This window comes from Lissotriton vulgaris, chromosome 10, assembly GCF_964263255.1.
Source record: "Lissotriton vulgaris chromosome 10, aLisVul1.2, whole genome shotgun sequence".
In the NCBI taxonomy this organism is placed as follows: Eukaryota; Metazoa; Chordata; class Amphibia; order Caudata; family Salamandridae; genus Lissotriton; species Lissotriton vulgaris.
In genome coordinates this window covers 910,036,563-910,055,840 of record NC_141698.1, presented here as the reverse complement: position 1 = coordinate 910,055,840, position 19,278 = coordinate 910,036,563, and the positions used below count along the sequence as shown (strand labels likewise).

Sequence of the window (19,278 nt, the reverse complement as noted above, 5' to 3'; positions counted from 1 at the left end):
TAGTTCTAGAGCCACCCGAGATTGTCAGCTTTTGAGTGAGGTAGCTGGGCGAGTTGTGGTGTACAGCCTTGTGAGTCATGCAGGCGATTTTCAGATGTATTCTGGCTTCAAAAGGCAGCCAGTTCAGGGATTTAAAGTCAGGGGAAATATGCGAGTGTTTTTTTGAGCCAGTGATGAGTCTCGCTGCAGCGTTAAGGGACGCTCTAAGGGGTGCCGTTGTTGTTAGTGGGAGCCCGCAGAGGGCGGTGCTTCCGTATTCTATGTGCGGGATGACTATAGATTGTACTGCAGTTTGGAGGTCTTTGTCTGGAAGGAAGGCTTTAAGTTTCCTCAAGGTATTGATTTGGAAGTTCGCTCCTTTGGTTGCCTTGCTGATGTGCTGCTGCATGTTGAGATTGGCGTCAAGTGTTATGCCTAAGGATTTTGCTGAGTCTACGACGGTAGGTTGTACATTTAAAGCTGTTAACTGCTTAAGCCATGTTTGAGCCGTGGAGATTTTTGCGGGAGGAGAGATCAGGAGGAACTCAGTCTTCAGGGCATTGAGTTTGAGGTGATTCTCTGCAAGCCAGGACTGGGTGTTTCTGATCGTGGTGTTCAGAAGCATGATGTCCTTGGGGGATTGTATTTTGAGATAGAGTTGGGTGTCGTCGGCATACATGTGGAAGTGAACATTGGATGTCTGTAGCAAAGTAGTGAGAGGTTCCATAACTAGGTTGAACAGTGTAGGGGAGAGGGAGGATCCTTGTGGGACGCCTAGTGATACAGGTACCGGAGAGGACATCAGGTTGTTGCTTTTGAATCTTTGTGAGCGGTTGTGTAGAAAGGAGGTGAACCACTTGAGAACAGTCCCTGAGATGCCCATTCTTGTGTTTAACAGTTCGAGTAAGTTCTCATGTTTAACTGTGTCAAATGCTGAGGAGAGATCCAGAAGGATGAGGAGGCAGGTTTCGTTTTGGTCTAGGATTTGGAGGGCGTCGTCCACTATGTGCGTCATGGCTGTTTCGGTACTGTGCCCTGCACGGAAGCCTGATTGATGAGCGTTGAGGAGATCAAACTTGTCTATGTGTTTAGTCAGTTGTAGCTGTACGCATTTTTCCAACAGTTTGGCGAGGGTGGGAATATTTGTAATAGGGCGGTAGTTGTTTAGATCAGTGGGGTCTGCTGTTGTTTTTTTTAGTAGAGGTGTGACTTGTCCGACTTTGAGGGCATCAGGGATGGATCCTTGTTGAAGAGAGCTATTGATGATTTTAGTCCAGAGTGGGAGGAGCAAAGGGGTAAAGTCTTTTACAGCGCTTGCAGGAAGGGGGTCAGTTAGGTGATTGGATGGTTTCAGGGTGCTGAGCAATCTGCCAATTTCTTCTTCGGAGTAGGTGCTAAAGGATGACCATGTAGCGTTGTTCTTTGGTTCAGGCGCTGCTGTGAGTTGGGGGTTGGAGTAAAGGATTGCTTCATTGAGGAGATCGCTTCTTATGTTGTCGCTTTTTTGGTTAAAGAAAGCAGAGAATTCTTCACAGGAAGGTGTAATGCCCATGGTGCTGATTGTCTGGGGTTGTTCTTTGGATTGTGTTCTGATTAACTCAAACAATTTCCTTGGGCGGTTTTTTGCTTGGGCGAGCTGGAGGCTGAAGAAGTCTCTTTTTGAGTGTTTTATTTTCCTGAAGTAGGCATTTCTCTGCTTCTTCAGGCTTTTTAGGTGCAGTGCAGAGGGGTCTGACCTCCAAGTGCGCTCTGCCATTCGCATGGCCCGTCTATCCTCATTGAGGCTCCCGTCATACCATGGGTTGGAGATCTTGGACGAGACTCTTTTCAGTTGCATGGGTGCAGCCTCATTGATTATTGTGGACATAGCATTTAGATAGTGGTCAGTCAGGAGTTGAACGTCCGTAGCGCCGGACGGGGGAAGTAGTAGATTGCAGCTGTTAGGCGGTAATGAGTTTGGGTTGAGTTTCTTCATGTCCCTTTTCCAGACTTTGGGCTTAGAGGGTTGACATGGGTTAAATTTAATTTTTTCATTGATAAGGAAGGAGACAATATGATGATCTGACCAGTCACAAGGTTGAATTGACTCCAGTTGAATAGCGTCCTCTTTGGCGATGATAAGGTCGAGGATAGCACCTTTCTCATGAGTCGGGCTATTGCATATTTGGGTGAAATCAAGGGCGTTGAGGAATCTTTTGAGGCTATTAACCACTGTGTCACTGCTGTCGTTCCAATGGAGATTGTAGTCGCCAAGGAAAACTTGGGTATTTTGCCGTCCTGAATTGGTTGTTATTGTGTCCATGAGTTGTTGGCAGAAGGAGAGCTTGTCTCCAGGTGGGTGGTATATGATGTGAAGTGAGCAGACCGGTTTGCTTTCGCTTATGACATCAAGGCAGAGGTATTCACAGGAAGTAAGAGAAGGGGCGGACGCTTTAGTAACAGAGAGATTGCTTCTGTAGATACAGGCAATTCCACCGCCTGTCTTTATGGGCCTGTCAAGTCTAATTATACAGTAGTTGGGGGGGACTAGTATATCCAAGATAGGTGTAGAGGAATCTGACAACCATGTTTCAGTCAGAATGGCCAGATCCGGTTCCTGAGACATGATGAGCTCGGCGACCCCCGCGGAATGTTTTTGGGCCGATCTGCAGTTGAGAAGTATGCATTTGAGGCTAGGGGCGCAGAGGGTGGAGGAAGGTTCTGTAGTGATGGGCACATTAGTGAGGTTGTTAGGGACGGCGCCTCTGTTATCCTTTTGGTGCCTGAGGGGGTTAGAGATGATCGTTGGGATGGGCAGGTGGTTGGTGGCTAAGCGATTTTGGGGAGCCGGGACGTAAGATTGGAGAAGGGCGTGTGTCTCATGGTCTGTGAACGTATTGGCAGTGCGTCTGGGGCGGTTGGTGGTATTGCGAGAGGGGATAGAGGTCCAGTGTGGGGGGAGTTGTGTGATAGGGCGAGTAGGCGGTGAGAAGGAAGTGTTGTTAGGTGTAGAGGGAGTATTGCGATTGGTGGTAATGCGATTGTGATTGGTATTGTGATTGTTAGAGTTGCGAGAGGGGATAGAAGTCCGGTGTGGGGCGTGGTGTGTGGTAAGGCGTGTAGGAGGCGCAGGGAGAGTGTTATTAGGTGTAGAGGTGGTGGTGGTAGAGGGGTGTCTGGGGTGTGTGATGAGCAACTCTTTGATGGAGTGTAGTTCTTCTTTCAATTGGAGGAGGGAGGACATGATCATGTCGAGCGTGGTGTTCGGCGCGGAGTTGGGGAGGGGTACAGGCGATGAACCGGCGAATAGGTTGTTGGAGACGGGTGAGGATCGGGATGGGGAAGTGGAGCTGGTGAAGGGGTTGGGAGTGTTAGAGAGAGGATAGATGTTAGGGATGGTGTTGGCGTTGTCGGGAGGGGCATCAGTGCTAGGGGGGGAAGGGTGAATGAGGGCTGTGTGGAGGCTGGAAGTAATGGGGAGGAGGAGGGATAGTGGGGAGTGAGAGTGGGGGGTGAAAGGTTGAAGGAGGGGTGAAGGCTAGGCGGGACGGGAGTGCTAAGAATGTGGGGCGAGATAGGCGGAGAGAGAGCCAAGTTATGCGGGGAGCAGTTGGGGGAGGAGGGGTGTTCTGAGAAGATTGGTGTGGAGGACGGGACAGGCGTGCAAAGTGTAGGGGGGGATATGGGAAGATGAGCGGAGGGATGAGGGTAGGTAGGGGGGATGGCGGAGCGGGTGGTGTAAGGGGGGCGGGGTCTCTGTCTGAGATTGAGGGGTGGTGAGGGGTAGCTGCAGCAGGTGGGTAAGTGACTATGGTGCTGGGTGTGAAGGTGAGATGAGTGTCGTTCTGGTGCTGAACTTGGTTGGGGGTGTTAAGGGTGGGTGCTGTGTCGTCAGGGGTGGAAGGACAGGAGGTGATATGAGTGAAAGTCCGAGGATTGGATAGGTGCTCTTTGAAAGTGGGAAACAGATTGTCAAGTAGTTCCAGGTTCCTGTCTGTCGCTTGAATTAGGACAATCCCGTTATTGTAAATAGTGATGGTGGTTCTGCCTGGGAAGAGTTGGGATGGTGTGATGGAAAGTGTTAGGCCATGGGTGGATTTCCTGGTGGAGGAGACGTTGAGTAGGGTGAGAAACGCTTTTTTCCACTGAGCTCTGCGTGTAGTGTGGAAGATGATATCGGTGTTCAAGGGTCCATTGACCGACGAGAAGTAGGTGTCGGCAAAGGGGGTTTCTGGGTGGCGGCTTTTTTGGTGAGCACGGGTGGGTAGTTGATTTTATATGTGTGCTTGCCGAAGAGATCCATGTTGCAGGTTAATAAATAAATGTGCTGAATGCACGCTACAAATGCCACCACAGTTTACAAGGCTCCAGAGTGCCCCTAGGGCGCCAACGTGACACTAGTGCGCCTACCTGACTCTAGTGACTCTAGTGAGCGACCAAAATACTTGAGGTAGCAGTTGGTAAATTACAGGAGAGGAAAGCGAGAAATGGGTGCAGGTTGCAGAGTTTTGCAGAGTAGTGCAGAATACAATTGGAGGAATAATTCTGATAGAATAAGAGCAGAATACAGATGCAAGGCAATCAGTTACACGCGACAGGTAGGTCCCCTAGGGCGCCAATGTGACACTAGTGCGCCTAGGGCTCCAACGTGACACTAGTGCGCCTACGTGATACTAGTGAGCGACCAGAGTACTTGAGGTAGCAGTTGGTAAATTATAGGAGAGGAAAGCGAGAAATGAGTGGAGCAAGATTGACACTAATGAGCAGCCAAAGTGAATGAGGTAGTAATCAGTGCAAGATATATGAAGTAGTAGTCAGTGCATATGGGAATGAAAAGTGTAATGGGTGCAGGTTACAAAAATGCGACACATCTATATGCAGTCGTGAACGAAATACAGATGCAATCTGAAGATACATGAATCAAAAGTGACAGTAGTGTGCAACCAAAATATATGAGGTAGCGATCAAAACATACCAAGTGAAAAATAACAATAATAATATTAAAAAGTGCAAGATACACGAATCAACAGTGACAATACACAATATATGGATTAAAAGTGACGATAGTGAGCAACCAAAATATATGAGGTAGCCATCAAAACATACCAAGTGAAAAATAACAATAATAATAATAAAAGTGCAATGATTAAGAATGTACAAAAAACGACTAGAAGTGTAATACTGTAATAGAAGGCAGACACTCTATAACAGGAAAGTGAGTGGATGACTAGTCCATGATGGCAGCCAGGGAGAGAGAGACCAGTCTAAAATGGCCTCCATGTAAGGGCGATAGAGACAGTAGTCCTCTGTCTGTTTTTGTTCCTTTGAGAGCAGGGCCTGGCAGTTTCAGTTTCTATTTGAGCAATCCCTGGGAGTCTTATCTCTATTTTGGAGGTCCTATGCGGAGGAGTTACGAAGAGGAGCCTCGTGGGCATCTGGCTCGAGGTACAGGAGGGGATTTATTGCTTCTGTTAGTGAACTCAGCCATTTTGAAAAAAGGAAAATTTAAAAGTGTGAAGCAGTAAATGCCTTTAGAGTGTGATGCAGTAAATGCCTTTAGAGAAGTCTGTTTAGTAGGTAAACCGATGTCGACAGCAAAGTTATGCACACATCGAGTTTTGTAGCTCTCAAGGGTCTAACAGAAATGCGAGATGCAAATATCATGCTCCATCAAACCTCCATGCACGCCTGGGGAGCCTCGATCCCTGCCAGCGTCTGTAGGTCACCCGGTCCGCTGCCTTGATCCACGCCCCTTCCCGCCTCGACAGGCGAAGACGCTTGCTTCCAGCTTGGTTTCCTCGCTCCACCCCGGCAGCTTCCCTGGGCAACGAGGCAACACTCTCACTCGGCTCCCGCTCCCTCAGCCAGACCGCAGATGGGGGCGACGACACCCGTTTCCCGCTTACCTCGCTCCACCACGGCAGCTCCCAGGGCAGCGGGGCAGAACTCCTACTCGTCTCCTGCTCCCGCCGCCAGCTGCAGGTGGGGGCAGGCTCTTTGATCGATCCTCCGGAGCCAGGTAGCCCCCTCCGATGAGTGCTGCAGCTAACCCTCCAGGGTCCGCAGGTCCTCTCTCCAGGTCCCGGCAGCAGCAGGGGGGACCGCCGGGATTCACAGCCGCAGGGGGATTCCTGCTGCTGTCCGCAGGGCAGACAAACTCTCGAGCCGCACCCCCTCCCGCCTCAGTAGGTGACACTGCTTGCCTCCAGCTTGCCTCGCCGTGTTCCTCGGGGCTCCACTCCGGCCGCCCACGCTCCCCCTCGGCTCAACTCCCGCTGGCTCCAGTATATACGGAATCCGTCCCGGGCACCGCCGATGGCAAGGGCAGCCCTGGGTCCGTACACAGAGGAGAGGGGGGGGTGTCTCGACTCTCTCCAGCGAACGTCCCCGGGGGGCGACCAGGTGTCTCCAGCGACGGTCCGGCGGGGGGTGGGGGGGGAGAGACCAGGGACCCCCAGCAGGCTTCAGACCGAGCCACAGCAGACTCCAGGCAGCCAGACGGTCGACCCAGGCACCGCCGATGGCCGGGGCAGCCGAGTGTCCGGTGAGGCGGGGGCGAATCGGTCCTCTCCCTCGACGATCCCAGCCTCCGAGGGCTGACAATATTAATCCAATTATCCTGTTGCCGTTACTTGCTTGCGATGTCCAAGGGTGCTGGGTGCTAACAGGGATTAAATCCAAAATTGGAATCCCAAGCACTCGGAGCTCGAGCGTAGAGCTCCTACCCGGTGGCCATCTTGAAAATGCAGGTATTTGAGATGTAGGGGCCTAATTTAAGGATTCGATAATTTACCGAATCGGTAATTTAAGGAATCGGTAAATTACTGAATTCTTAAATACCGATTTGGTAAATTACTGAATCCTTAATGTAGGAAGTACTCAAGGGAGTGCTTTTCACTTGTAAGGATTCGATATTTACCACCCACTATAAGTGGGTGGTAAATAACGAAAACCGTTAAAAAATAAATGTTTTAACGTGCAATGTGGCAGACATTACAAACTAAAGGGCATATGCAGAATTGGCCAGTTTGTGACTGCAATAAATATTTTTAAAATGTAAAGAAGTCAAATTTTTATTTGGTAACCTGTTACTGAATAACAATTTGGTTTAGCAAGTCAATATTTGAAAGGGGTGTGTTTAGGGCATCATTTCTTCATACCGAATCCCAGTGGTAAGTATGGCTGTTTTGTGACCGAATTACGGTTTCAAAACATTCATATTTAACTGGCACCTCAGAAGAGGTGGTACCCATTTGCACATGGGAAGGGACACTGCCTGCTCATCAAAAATGAAACTGTGACGAACGTTTTATTTTATTTTTGGAAATGCATCCTAATTTCCTTCCTTAAAAAATGCTTTATTGAAAAGTAATCACAAACATGGTGGCTGGCTCACCCCAGCAGGCCACCACACCTGTGTTGGTGCTATTATCAACGGTACACAAACTTCGATCTACCTTACTAATATTCAAGAGGAAGGCCGATTTGCAACCAATCAATAATTGCTAAAGGAAACTCTAAGAGTTTCATACATTAGGGATAGTGATTCGCAGGGAATTATTATTAGGAATTTGCTATCCATAAAATCTGTACTTCTGGCCATGAATAATAAATGACAAAAAAAGACCTCTTGAGTTGTTAGTAAATTTGTACAGCTTTTTGAATGTGTATGTGTTGAATAATCATACATTTGCAGAATATATATGAAACATGCAAATGTTTCAGGACATTAAATTTAGGCTCAGATTTCACTCATACAAAACCAGTGAATTTCTGCAGTCATAGTTAGCTGAGCTAACTTTAATTTATGCCCCCAAAATGCACTTCTCATGACCTCACATAATACATCACTCATGACATGGACAGTGACATCACTGATGACATCACTAATGACTTTACTGATGACATTACCAATGACATCATCCAGTGGTTGTGAGTGTTTTCTAAACGTTTATGAGTATTACAAATATGCTAAGGCACTACAAAAGTTAAATTTCTATACTTTTTGTTCTACTAATATGTGATCCTATTCTAACATATATTATGTGAGTGGCTGTGTGACTGTACCCATGTGTGAGTGGGCGTGTGAATGTCTGGGTGTGTGAGTGGTTGTATGGGTGAATAAGTGTGTATGTGAGTAGCTGTGTGGGTGAGTGAATCACTGTGAGTGGAAGTATGGGTGGGTGAGTTAGTGTGAGTGGCTGTATGGGCGTCTCAGCAGCTGTGTGAGTAACTATGGGTGAGTGACTAAGTGTGTAAGTGGCTGTATGGGTGAGTGAGTAGCTGTTTGAGTACATGTTTGGTTAAATGAGTGGGTGTGGGAGTGGCTGCTTTGGAGAGTGACTGTATGATTGTCTGTATTGGTGAGTGAGTACATGTTATAGTGCTTAACCCCATCAACGCTCATGACGAGCTCAGCTCGTCATGAGGCACAGTGGAGCTGCACTAATGACGAGCTGAGCTCGTCATGCATAATGGATATGAAGACCCTTCAGCACAGCAGGGAAATTGCTGTAGCATCGATGTGGTTAAAAGGAAGTGTGATTCGGTATGTAAGTGATTGTGTGGGTGTGTGAGTAGCTCTGTTGAGAGGCTGTATGGGTGAGTGACTGCGCGGAAGATTGTTTTGATTAGTGAGTGGGTATGCGAGTGGCTGTATCGGTGACTGAGTGGCTTTGTGAGTGATTTTATGGGTGAGTGGCTTTATGAGTAGCTGTATGGGTAAGTGAGTGTCTGTTTGTATGAGTGAGTGGGTATGTGAGTGGCTCTGTGGATGAGTAACTGGGTGTTTGAGTTGTTTTATCGGGAGGACAGTGGGGTGTAGGAGAGGTTGTGTGGGGGCGTGAGTCGGTATGTGATCATTTCTGTGGATGATGTCATCAGTGATGTCATCAGTGATATCATTTGAGATGTCATCAGTGATGTAACTGACCATGCCATGAGTGATGTAATATGTGAGATCATATGCAGTACAGTAAGTAATACGTTTATTGTTTAGTTAATAAAAACCTTATCAATTTCCGGATAAAGAAGCGTGATTCAGCAAAATTCATAGTTAAAATATGACAGAGCGCTTGTCTCCTGAGGCGGAAGCCGGGAGCAGCATACAGAGCGTCTTTTTAAAAATTGTTTGAAAATTGTTTCCATTGCTCTTATTTGCACATCCCACTTACCTTTTCCCATTCATTTTGTGGCCTTGCCCTCTGCAGCCGATTAGGCGCTGAGAGGGGAAACTGAAAGAAAGTGCAGGTTGACGGTGCAGTTGGCCGGACGATCCCACACCCAGTCAGTACTTAAGATGCCTACCTCAGCCGCGCGCATTAGTGACAGAGCGCTTGTCTCCTGAGGCGGAAGCCGGGAGCAGCATACAGCATGTCTTTTTAAAAATTGTTTTAAAATTGTTTCCATTGCTCTTATTTGCACATCCCACTTACCTTTTCCCATTCATTTAGTGGGGAAACTGACAGATAGTTTTGCCGCCATCTTAGGGAAGGTGCAGGTTGAAGGTGCAGTTGGCCGGACGATCCCACCCCCTGTCAGCATAAAATGACCTTATCCTCTCGGCCGCGCTAAAGGCAAGCCCGTCTGCGCCTGTCCGAGCCGGGACCGGGCCCACACCCGTAATCCCTGGCCTAATCCAGCTTGAAAGGAGGAAGCTGATGTACTCTAGTCAGGAACTCCTCTTGCTAAGACCTAGAGCTTCTTGCCCTGTTATTGAGTTGCACAAGGAATGTAAAAACTGTCCGAGCTGCTCTCGCGCCTTTGCGTTCTCATCTATTGGGGAGTCAATCTCACCCCACAAACAGTCCAAGATATCAGATTGCAGACTCACCATCATTAAGGCAGGTTTAATTAATGCCAGGTCACTGGTTAAACACAATACTGAAAACGGCGGAACTGATCGAAAGCCAATACCTTGACCTACTGTTTATTACGGAAACCTGGGCAGACGAAGCCTCTGATGCTGATCTGACCTTAGCAATTCCAGATGGTTTCTCCATTTGTAGAGCTGACAGAAAAGGGAAACGTGGGGAGGGATTAGCAATTATAGCTAGAGATGGGCTTAGGATCAATAGTTCAGAAAAAGGTAGCAATCCGGACTGTGAAACACTGATCTTTCAGATCAAGATCACTAACAAATATACTTTTAATGGCCTATTAATCTATAGACCTCCCAGTGCCAAAACTCCATTGATTGAGCTACTAAGTCCTTTCTTAGAATCCAGTGTAACTGGTCCTGACTATACCATTCTGGGAGATTTTAATTTACACCTGGAGAAAACTTTCGACCCCAAGGTAGCCTCATTTAAGGATGCACTGGCTAATTTTGCCCTGGACCAAAAGGTTCTTCTAGACACTCACTGTGCTGGCCATTCTTTGGATGGCATTTTTACCTCCTGTCAGGGCATAAGCAAAATAGGAACTCTTTTAGTCCCATGGTCGGACCACAAGTTGGTCACCTTTTCATTGAAAATTAAAGAAGACACAGGAAGGCCCGTTGAAGCTCTTAGGAAGGCCACCTGTCCAGACTGGTCAAAAGTCAACTCACAGACTTTTCTTGATAAACTTTGTTTATCCTACCCAGATCTTGCTCCGGACAGCAATATAGCCTGTAAGCAATTTAATGAGTGGATAGATGCCGCTGTTCAGGTTGCAGTCCCACAAAGGAGAGTGATTTTCAAAAGGAAAACTCCCTCACAGCCTTGGTTTTCAGAAGCATTGAAGGCACAAAAACAGAACTGCAGAAGAGCTGAGAAAAAGTGGAGAACAAATTGACACCAAGCTCAAAGAAGAATACAAAGCGGTCCTAGCCATCTATAAAAACTGACTATGACTGAAAAAAGCAAATACTTTGTGCAAAAAATTAATGAGTCAAAAAATTCTAGTAAAACTCTTTTTTCCACTGTAAAAAATTATCAAAAATTGAAAATAACAGTACGGAGGCAATGGCTTCAGATTTTTGTAACTCATTGGGTGAATTTTTTGTTAACAAGGTATCTTCGGTCTTCGATTCCTTCAAGACCTACCGCTCAGCTAACTCAGTTCAGGTTTTTTCATACCCAACAAAAATAGCTGAGCGGTCAGCACACATCCCATTGTTTCAATTTACTCTGTCTACAGCAGATCAAATCCTGCAGGAGGTGATTTCCACTAGTTCAGGCAGCCCAATGGACCCCTGTCCGCCTAAAGTGATGCAGCTCTTCCCAGAGCAGTTGAGCTCGTTATCGGAAAAACTATTTTCACAAATCCTAAAAACCGGTACTTTCCCAGATGCCTGGAAAATTATATCGGTGATGCCACTCTTAAAAAAATTGAAAACTAGATTGCGAGGAACCAGGCAACTATAGACCCATAGCCAGGATTCCTTTCGCAGCAAAAATTCTCGAGAAACTTCTAAATAAACAGCTGTCTAGATATCTGGCGGAGGGTAACTGGCTGGATCACTCTCAATTTGGTTTTCGCGAGGGACACGGAACGGAAACGGCACTGCTCACGGCTGTGGAAGAACTCAGGAGTGTGCTGGATGATGGAGGGAAGGACGCCTTGGTTCTATTAGACCTATTGGCGGCCTTTGATACGGTCAGCCATGAGACTCTCCTGAACCGTCTGAGAGAAGCAAGGGTCCTTGACTCAGCCTGTGCCCTCCTCGCATTCTATTTAGGGAACAGAACTTTCTCGGTAGAACTAAGAGAGGCAAAATCCAAATTATTTAGTTCACCATGTGGGGTTCCTCAGGGGTCCTCTTTGAGCCCCACCCTTTTTAATTTATATGTTGCACCACTGGCAGAAATTATAAGGGGTTGTGGCTTTACTCCAGTATCCTACGCCGACGACACCCAGATAGTGGTGTCTATCAGCAAGGATGTGAATGAGACGGCAGAATTTTTTTTATTGTGTATGTCACAGGTTAACCAGTGGATGCTGAATAATTGCCTAAAGCTTAATGGGGACAAGAGCAAGGTGATGCTACTGGGGGGTGACGCAAACATCTGGTCCCCGGCCTGGTGGCCTGATAACCTGGGCACCTGTCCAGATCCATCAGAAAAAGTGAAAAATCTGGGCATTACTCTTGACACCAAACTTTCATTTGATGCCCAAGCCAGCAAACTGGCCTCAACAGTCTGGTTCATCTTAAAGATGATAAAAAAAATACTGCTGTACTTACCAGAGGATTCACGAAAGACAGTGGTGACAGCTCTAGCCTTGTCGAGGTTGGATTACTGGAATGGTCTGTACGCCGGGGCTGGAGTGCAGATCCTAGCCAAACTACAATGCCTGCAGAATGCAGCCACAAGGCTGGTGCTTGGCATCCCTAAATATGAGCCAATTGCCCACAAACTAAAAACCATACATTGGCTCCCAATAGTAAAAAGGGTGCAGTTCAAATCGTTGTGCCTGGCCTATAAGGCACTTCAGGGATCAGGCTCACAATTCCTGAAGACCCACTTGAAACTGTACGAACCGGCCAGACTTCTTAGATCCAGCCAACTGAAACTAATCAGAGTCCCGAAATTTAGACGGGCCAGTTGGGGCGGAAGAAGTTTCTTGGTGCACACAGCACGGGCCTGGAACCGGCTGCCTCTATCTATAAAAAATAGCCCATCTCTGGGGTCCTTTAGAAAAGCAGTCAAAACTTGGCTATTCACTGCGGTTATCTAGGTTGCCCATCTCAGAAGTTAGCGGTATGTCATAGCGCCAAGACGCCTCCCGGCATTCGTGCGCTTTACAAATGGATAAATCAAATCAAATCATATCAACAAGCATATCATAAGCATATCATAAAATCATTAATTCCTCGCTATTGTCAAAGTCAGCAAAATGACAATGTCTCTGATCTTCCAGTGAGGCTTAAAATATTCTTCTCGAGCTAGTTGCCTTTGCAAAGTTCCAACTAGTTAACTCGGCATGTAAAGTTTGGACAAATCATTCACGGCCACATGCATCAATCTAGAATTTTGCAATTCCTAAATAGCGAAATTAAGGAATCGCTATTTAGGAATTGCAAAATCCTATGCATCAAGAAATACTAAAAATGTTTAGGATTTCTTAAATTTCGGAATTTGCGTTTCGTTAATTGCGAATCACAATTAAGGAATGGCATTACATTGATTCCTGTGGGCCTAGAGGCCCATAAGAATCAATGCCGTTTTGCATTTCTTTATTTAGGAAATCGCAATTTGTTGATGCATTGCAAGGGTGCAGAGGGGGGTCCAAAGGACCCCCCCTGCACCCCTGAAAAGTAAAAGTGCATGTTTCACACACACATGTCCTAAGGACATGTGTGTCTGTAACATGACACTTTTCAAAATGCATTTTTGTGCTTTTTGAAACAATTTCGCAAATTAACACGAGGGTCAACCTCGTGTTAATTTGCACTTCCTATTTCAAAATTCGCATTTTTAAAAAAAATTATGCATTGCATTTAAGAAATCGCACAAATGCGATTCCTTAAATACATTCGCATTTTTAGGAAATGCAAAAAAAAACGAATTTTGAAAAAATGTTTCATGCATTCCAAAAGCGTATTTAGGAAGCGCTAACGGCCGAATTTACCGATTTGCACCGTTTGCACTTCCTAAATAGGTTGATGCATGTGCCCCTCAGTGTGCAAAACGAGAGAATTTGGTACAGGACTGATGGCCTTGAGCTCTCGGTTCATTGCATACATAGGTAGTCAAACAATCTTCCATCTTGCATAGCAGCTTAACAAGTGCATCCTTTCAGAGCTGGTTCAGTAGACAAAGTGCGTGTGAGTTCCATTCTTGGGCGTAAACATATAAGACGGGAAAAAGCTTGTTTGCTGGCGAATTGGGGCCATATGTATCAAAAAAGATTTTAGCGATTCTCATATTGTGATTCTTAGCGAATCGCAATTAGAGAATTGCAAAATGCAATGTATGTAGGATTCACAAAAAATGTTGCTAATCCTACATATTCCTTATTTGCGAATCTAAAATTCAGATTCACAAATAGGGAATACCTTCCCATTGGGAAGACATCCTCAATTTGCGATTACCAGTTAGAGAATCGCAAATTGAGAATGCAGTTTCAAGTTGCAAAGTTGCCAAAAGGACACCCTGTTGCACCCCTGAAATATGCATGTGTGCACATTTTGCGCACATACATGCCCTAAGGGCATGTATGTGCGTCATATGACACTTTAAAAAAATCATAAAAGTGCATTTTTAAAGAAAATAGAAACTTGTTGGTGGTAATCTGCAATTCCTTAAGGCCAAATAGCACATTTCTGGTGCTTCTAGAATTGCATTTAAGGAATTGCTATTTGAAATTCCTTAATTGCATTCGCAAAATAGAGAATCCCAAATTTTGCAATTCTCTTTTTTGCGATGGCCTTTTGGGATGATACATCCCAAAAGGCTTTTTTCAATTTGCAAACGGACCGATTCTGAGAATCTACCAGTTTAGGAAAAAGGCTTGATACATATGGCCCAAAGTGCCTAGAGCATTGTGGATGAAAATGTAAAGACTTTGATCACTTAATTCGATGAATAGTCTTAGCAATGAGTTATAACAATTTTATAATGGTGCATTTGCTAAAGGAAGATTTAGGATGAATGGTGCTTGGCCTTAGTGTTTATGATTCACTGGGCCACAACGCTGCATGGTTCTTTTAATTGCAGTGATTGCTGGTTGCTTGTTCACTGAGTTTGCCCTTACCGCATCCATGAATCGTATCCCCTTGTTATTAAAGATGGGCTTCAGTAGCAGTCGGCATTCAAATTGCAGTGCCCTGCAAATGCACAAAAGGTGTAAAATGCTCTCTTCCACTTTCTCATCTAAGCAACAGATAGTTGGTGTCAGTAATCGTTTCCAGGGAGGAATGTGTGGCAAGATTGGTAGAATGCCCATTCGGAAGCAGAGGTACTTTTCTTTCACTCTCATATTGAATCCAATGCCTAAGTAAGATTTTGGGAAGGGCTTGGTGTAGCTCTGCAGAACGGACCATCGATAGGCCCTTACTTTAAGTGCTGCCTTTTCTTCCACTATAGACAGCCTTTTCAATGTCTTGTTTACAAGATGTTTGAAACTGTTGTGGGTCCCTGAGGTTGCCAAGAGGTCTTTGAGGTCTAGTTGATTTATTAATGATGTCAAATATGCCATCGCTGCACAGGCCTTCCTTGCGTATATTTCATTCCATAGATGTGTGTTCAGTGTTCCTCGTTCTGACTTTTTTTGTCCTGTGCCAGCACTTGGCATAGGCTCCTTTGCTAGTGATATCTTGGGTCTGCAGGCAGAATTCCAGCCTAATTTGGGTGGGCGAGACATAATTGGGTAGATTGAATATCATTCTTACCGATCTTGAAACTGTACTGCCCAGATTTACAGCGTCTCTTCCATTCAGGCACTCGCTACCATAAGTATTAGCTGGAACGAGATTTGCTTGTAAAACCTGCACCACTGGGGTAAACTTTGGTCCAGCAGTTTTGTTTCTGATGGATTTTAGAGCTACCGTAATTGAGTTACCTCTTCTCTTGATGGCTTCTTTTTGTGTGTTAAATCTGCCTTTGCTGTCTATTATCACTCCCAAGTACTTACAGACTTCTACTGCTTCTATTGATGTCCCACCCAAATGCCAATGGTGACTGGATTTTCTCTTTTTTGGGTTTAATCGCATTACCTTTGACTTGTCAAGATTGATAGTTAGGCCCTTGATAGCCGATTAGTTGCTGTTTGAATCTAAGAGGTGCTGTAGACCGATAAGAGTTCGGCTGATCAACACAAGGCTATCCGCATGCAGCAGATTGGAAAGAAAAAAAAAACTCAAGTTGAAAAGCGTTTGGCCCATACACTTCCCTGTTTCAGCCCCTTTGTTGTTGGAATTTTTCTAGAAAGGCAATTTCCGTCCCCCAGCTTTACTTGGACCTACGTGTTGGTATGTAGGGACATTATCTGGTTTAGGAGAACAGATTCTATTTCCAGTTTCTTAAGTTTGGCCCAGAGTTTGTTCCTGTCAATGTTGTTGAAAGCTGATGAAAAATCGATAAAACACAAAAAAGAGGGAGTTTTGCTGCTTTGGCACTATCTATTAGTAGCAGCAGGGATAATATGTTAATTGTAGTTCCCATGCCTTTGAAGAAGCCCGCCTGGTTGATGGGGGTGAGCAATTTGTTGTTTGCCCAAGCTGTCAAGTCATCCAGGAGAAGACCAGCGTAGTATTTGGCCTCAATGTCAATTATTGCTACAAGCCTGTAGCTTTTTGCTTTGTCCTTATCACCTTTTTTGTATATTGGGTACATGATAGATCCCCTTCAGGAGTCAGGTATTGTGTTTCCTCCCTAGATTTGTTCATTCAGCTGTAATAGTACAGGCACCCAATACTCTGAATAGTTTTTAAATAGCATTGGAGGCATCTCATTAGGGCCCGGTTTGCCCTCCTGCTTGCCTTTGGCAATCCTGTTCTTAATCGGATGAATTGTAAATGAAAGAAGATTATTTACTATTAGGATGGTTTGGTCAGGGGGAGAGGCCTCAAGGGGGTGGCTGGGGCTAAGCTTCCCAATCCGAAGGTCACCCTCTTCTGAATTAAAGTGTTCCAGTAGGTGAGTTGCCCACGCATCTTCTGTAAGGTGTGAGTTAACTCTCTGAGCATTCAGTTTTCTAAGCTATATTATTCTATGCCAAAACCTTGCACTATTATTGGTTTTGGAATTGTACAATAGCGTGGCCCAAAAATTATTGTCCGATTGACTATGTGCTTGCCAGACTAGTTTTTCTTATTTGCTTTTAATTGCGCTAGCTCCTTCTGAATGATGCGGTCATGTCCCGTTCACTGGAGCCTACGTAATGTTTTAATTATTTCCTTCGTCAGCTCCAGGAGGTTCCGGATCCTAGGTCTGGAGAGATAACTCTTCTGGTTGTCTAACGGACAATGTAGAGTCTGTTGTTGAAGAGTTTCCCTAGATTTTGAGCCAGCTCATGCAGTATGTATATCTCCTAATTTTTTGATGAAAAGTTCCCAGCGCGTTATCACGTTTGAGTTTGCCATTTCCTGGTTGTCCCAAAGTGACTTTGCTAAAGCCTGCAGTGTTTCAGGTTGATTGATTTTACATTTTATCCTCCAGAAGTTCTTGAAGTGTATGGAATCAGGATCCACCACAGGCTGGTCTAATTCCGGCCTGGATATGCTCATGGTGATTTGCTGTGGTAGGTTGTCGCTTTGATCTTGTGTTCTATCTGAAAGCCTGCAATCATGTTGATAAGCGGCAAAGTTATGAAGGTGTAATCAATTAACGTGCAGCAGTAGCGTTGTGAAAAGTTGCCGCCTTATGCTGATCTTGTGAAAGCATCCATTTAGTTCCACAAAACTTAGATGTTCAATATCTCTTATCAAATTCCCGACATGTGCTGATTGATTCGTCTTGTTGCTCTGATCCTGGTGTGGAATAGTCCAGGCCAAAAATTGTTGTTCCCAAAGCTCGTCTCTTCTAGTAAGTGCATAATGAAGTTTCATGTCATCAATAGATTAGATGTTGATTCTTCTGAGACCAATCTGGTTATTTCGGATCACAGCAATTTGACTCCTTTGGTTTTCTCATGTGAATGTATGTAGGTTTTAAGCACTATTATATGTGGTTGTGTGGTGCTATCCCATATGTTCACTCTAAGAGCTTTGACTACATTTGGTGGAGTTGTGGTAATATCTACGTCTTTTGTCGCTGATATGTTCCTAATTGGCGAGTAAGTTGTTAGGCTGCCCTTTAGGTGCCCAAATTTGGCACCTCTTACTGCTGGTGTGTGGTGTCTTTTGAAACCCAGTATGTGAATGGATTCTTCTGACCAAGTCTCTTGTAATAGGATGAGGTTGAAGCCTTGGAAGAAATCCATAAGGTCTCTGTCCAATGTTTTGTTTCCTAAGCCATTTATATTCAAAGAGCAGATTCGTAGTTGGTGCTCGACTGCTGGATATTTTTTTGTTCTGCGTCAGGTGCTGTCTCCATGTTGATGTATTGTTCTGGCTAACCAGGTCCAATCTTCTTGTGTGAAGGCTGAGTTCTGATCTTTTCATTCTATCAGGGCTGTGTCCATACTAGAGTCCCTTTTAGTACAGTTTGTGGCTGCTTATCCAGTGATGTAGTGCCTAGAGTTGCTTGCTTGAGTCTGTTTGGAATCAGAGGATCTGGGCAACCCGGATTTTGATAGAGGAGTATTTTAATTCCCCAGGACTTTAGTTGGAGCTCTTCATCCAAAAAACTCCTCACTATTTCCTCTGAGGACAAGATTGCCTTTGTTACTTCTCTATTCTTTCTTTTTTTTCTTTTTTTTTATTTTATTAAAGAACCAGTAGGAGCTTAAAACAATCAGAGATCATTTTAAACAGTATATACATGGGAAGAACAAAAAAAGTACAGGTAAAAGAGAATAACAAAACAGAACATATAGTTTCGGGAGTGGATACATTATACATACATTTCAAAACATTCAAAAATTGTGGAGCTGGATGGACAGACTAAGAGCTACTAAGTGGCAAAGTTATAATCAAAGTAGAGTCTTGTTAACCTCAACCAATTCCACTTGGAATTATCCCAGCTTTCCAATTTGAGACGGCTCACCAAATCGCCTCCCCTCGAAGCCTTGCTTTAAAGACTCTAGTAGCAAATGTAGCCGATTCGTAGCTGTAAACCGCTAAAAAGCAGGCCAGCCACATCTGAAAGCTGGGTGGGGAAGCTTCCTTCCAACGGGCGGAAAGAATTAATCTCAATACCGCTGTACCAATGAATAATAATCTTTCTTCAATTTTTGAAAGTTTTAAAGAATAGTCATAACCTAAGACAAATAGGGTATCAGACTCGGGGAGTTTATGACAAAATACTTTCTCCCAAAAGGAAGCAATCATACTTTTTATAACAATTAAGTTACCAGACAGTTTTAATGTTAAAGTTGGGAGAGATTGGGCCATTTATGGGATTAAGATACTGGGAGACCTTTATGGTTCTGATGGTTTTCTTCAGTTTTCGACCTTACAATTGCTTTACAAGTTGCCAGGGGAAATGCTACTCAAATATATGCAAGTTAGGGACTACTTAATATGAAAAAAGAAGCTGAATAAAATCACAAACTCGGATATGTGGGACTTCTTGTATAGTACAAAAAAGAAATCCTTATTTAGCTCTGGATACAAACTCTTAAACCAACATAACGTGGATGATTTCCCGAGATTGGCACAAAAATGGACTATAGATTTGGGAATAAGTGTGACACCACAAAACATATCTAGTGCTTTGGTTAATATTAATAAAATAGTCCACTCTTCGAGCTTAAAGCTTCAACTATATAGGATGGTCAGCCAACTCTATTAAA

The 19,278-nt window shown here is 44.8% G+C and overlaps 1 protein-coding gene across 2 annotated transcripts in view; it reads left to right on the top strand.

Annotated features, from left to right (window-relative positions):
* The window catches only part of LOC147688996 (ATP-dependent translocase ABCB1-like), a 684,547-nt gene that overhangs the window by 284,354 nt on the left and 380,915 nt on the right, over positions 1-19,278 (top strand). The window lies entirely within an intron of this gene.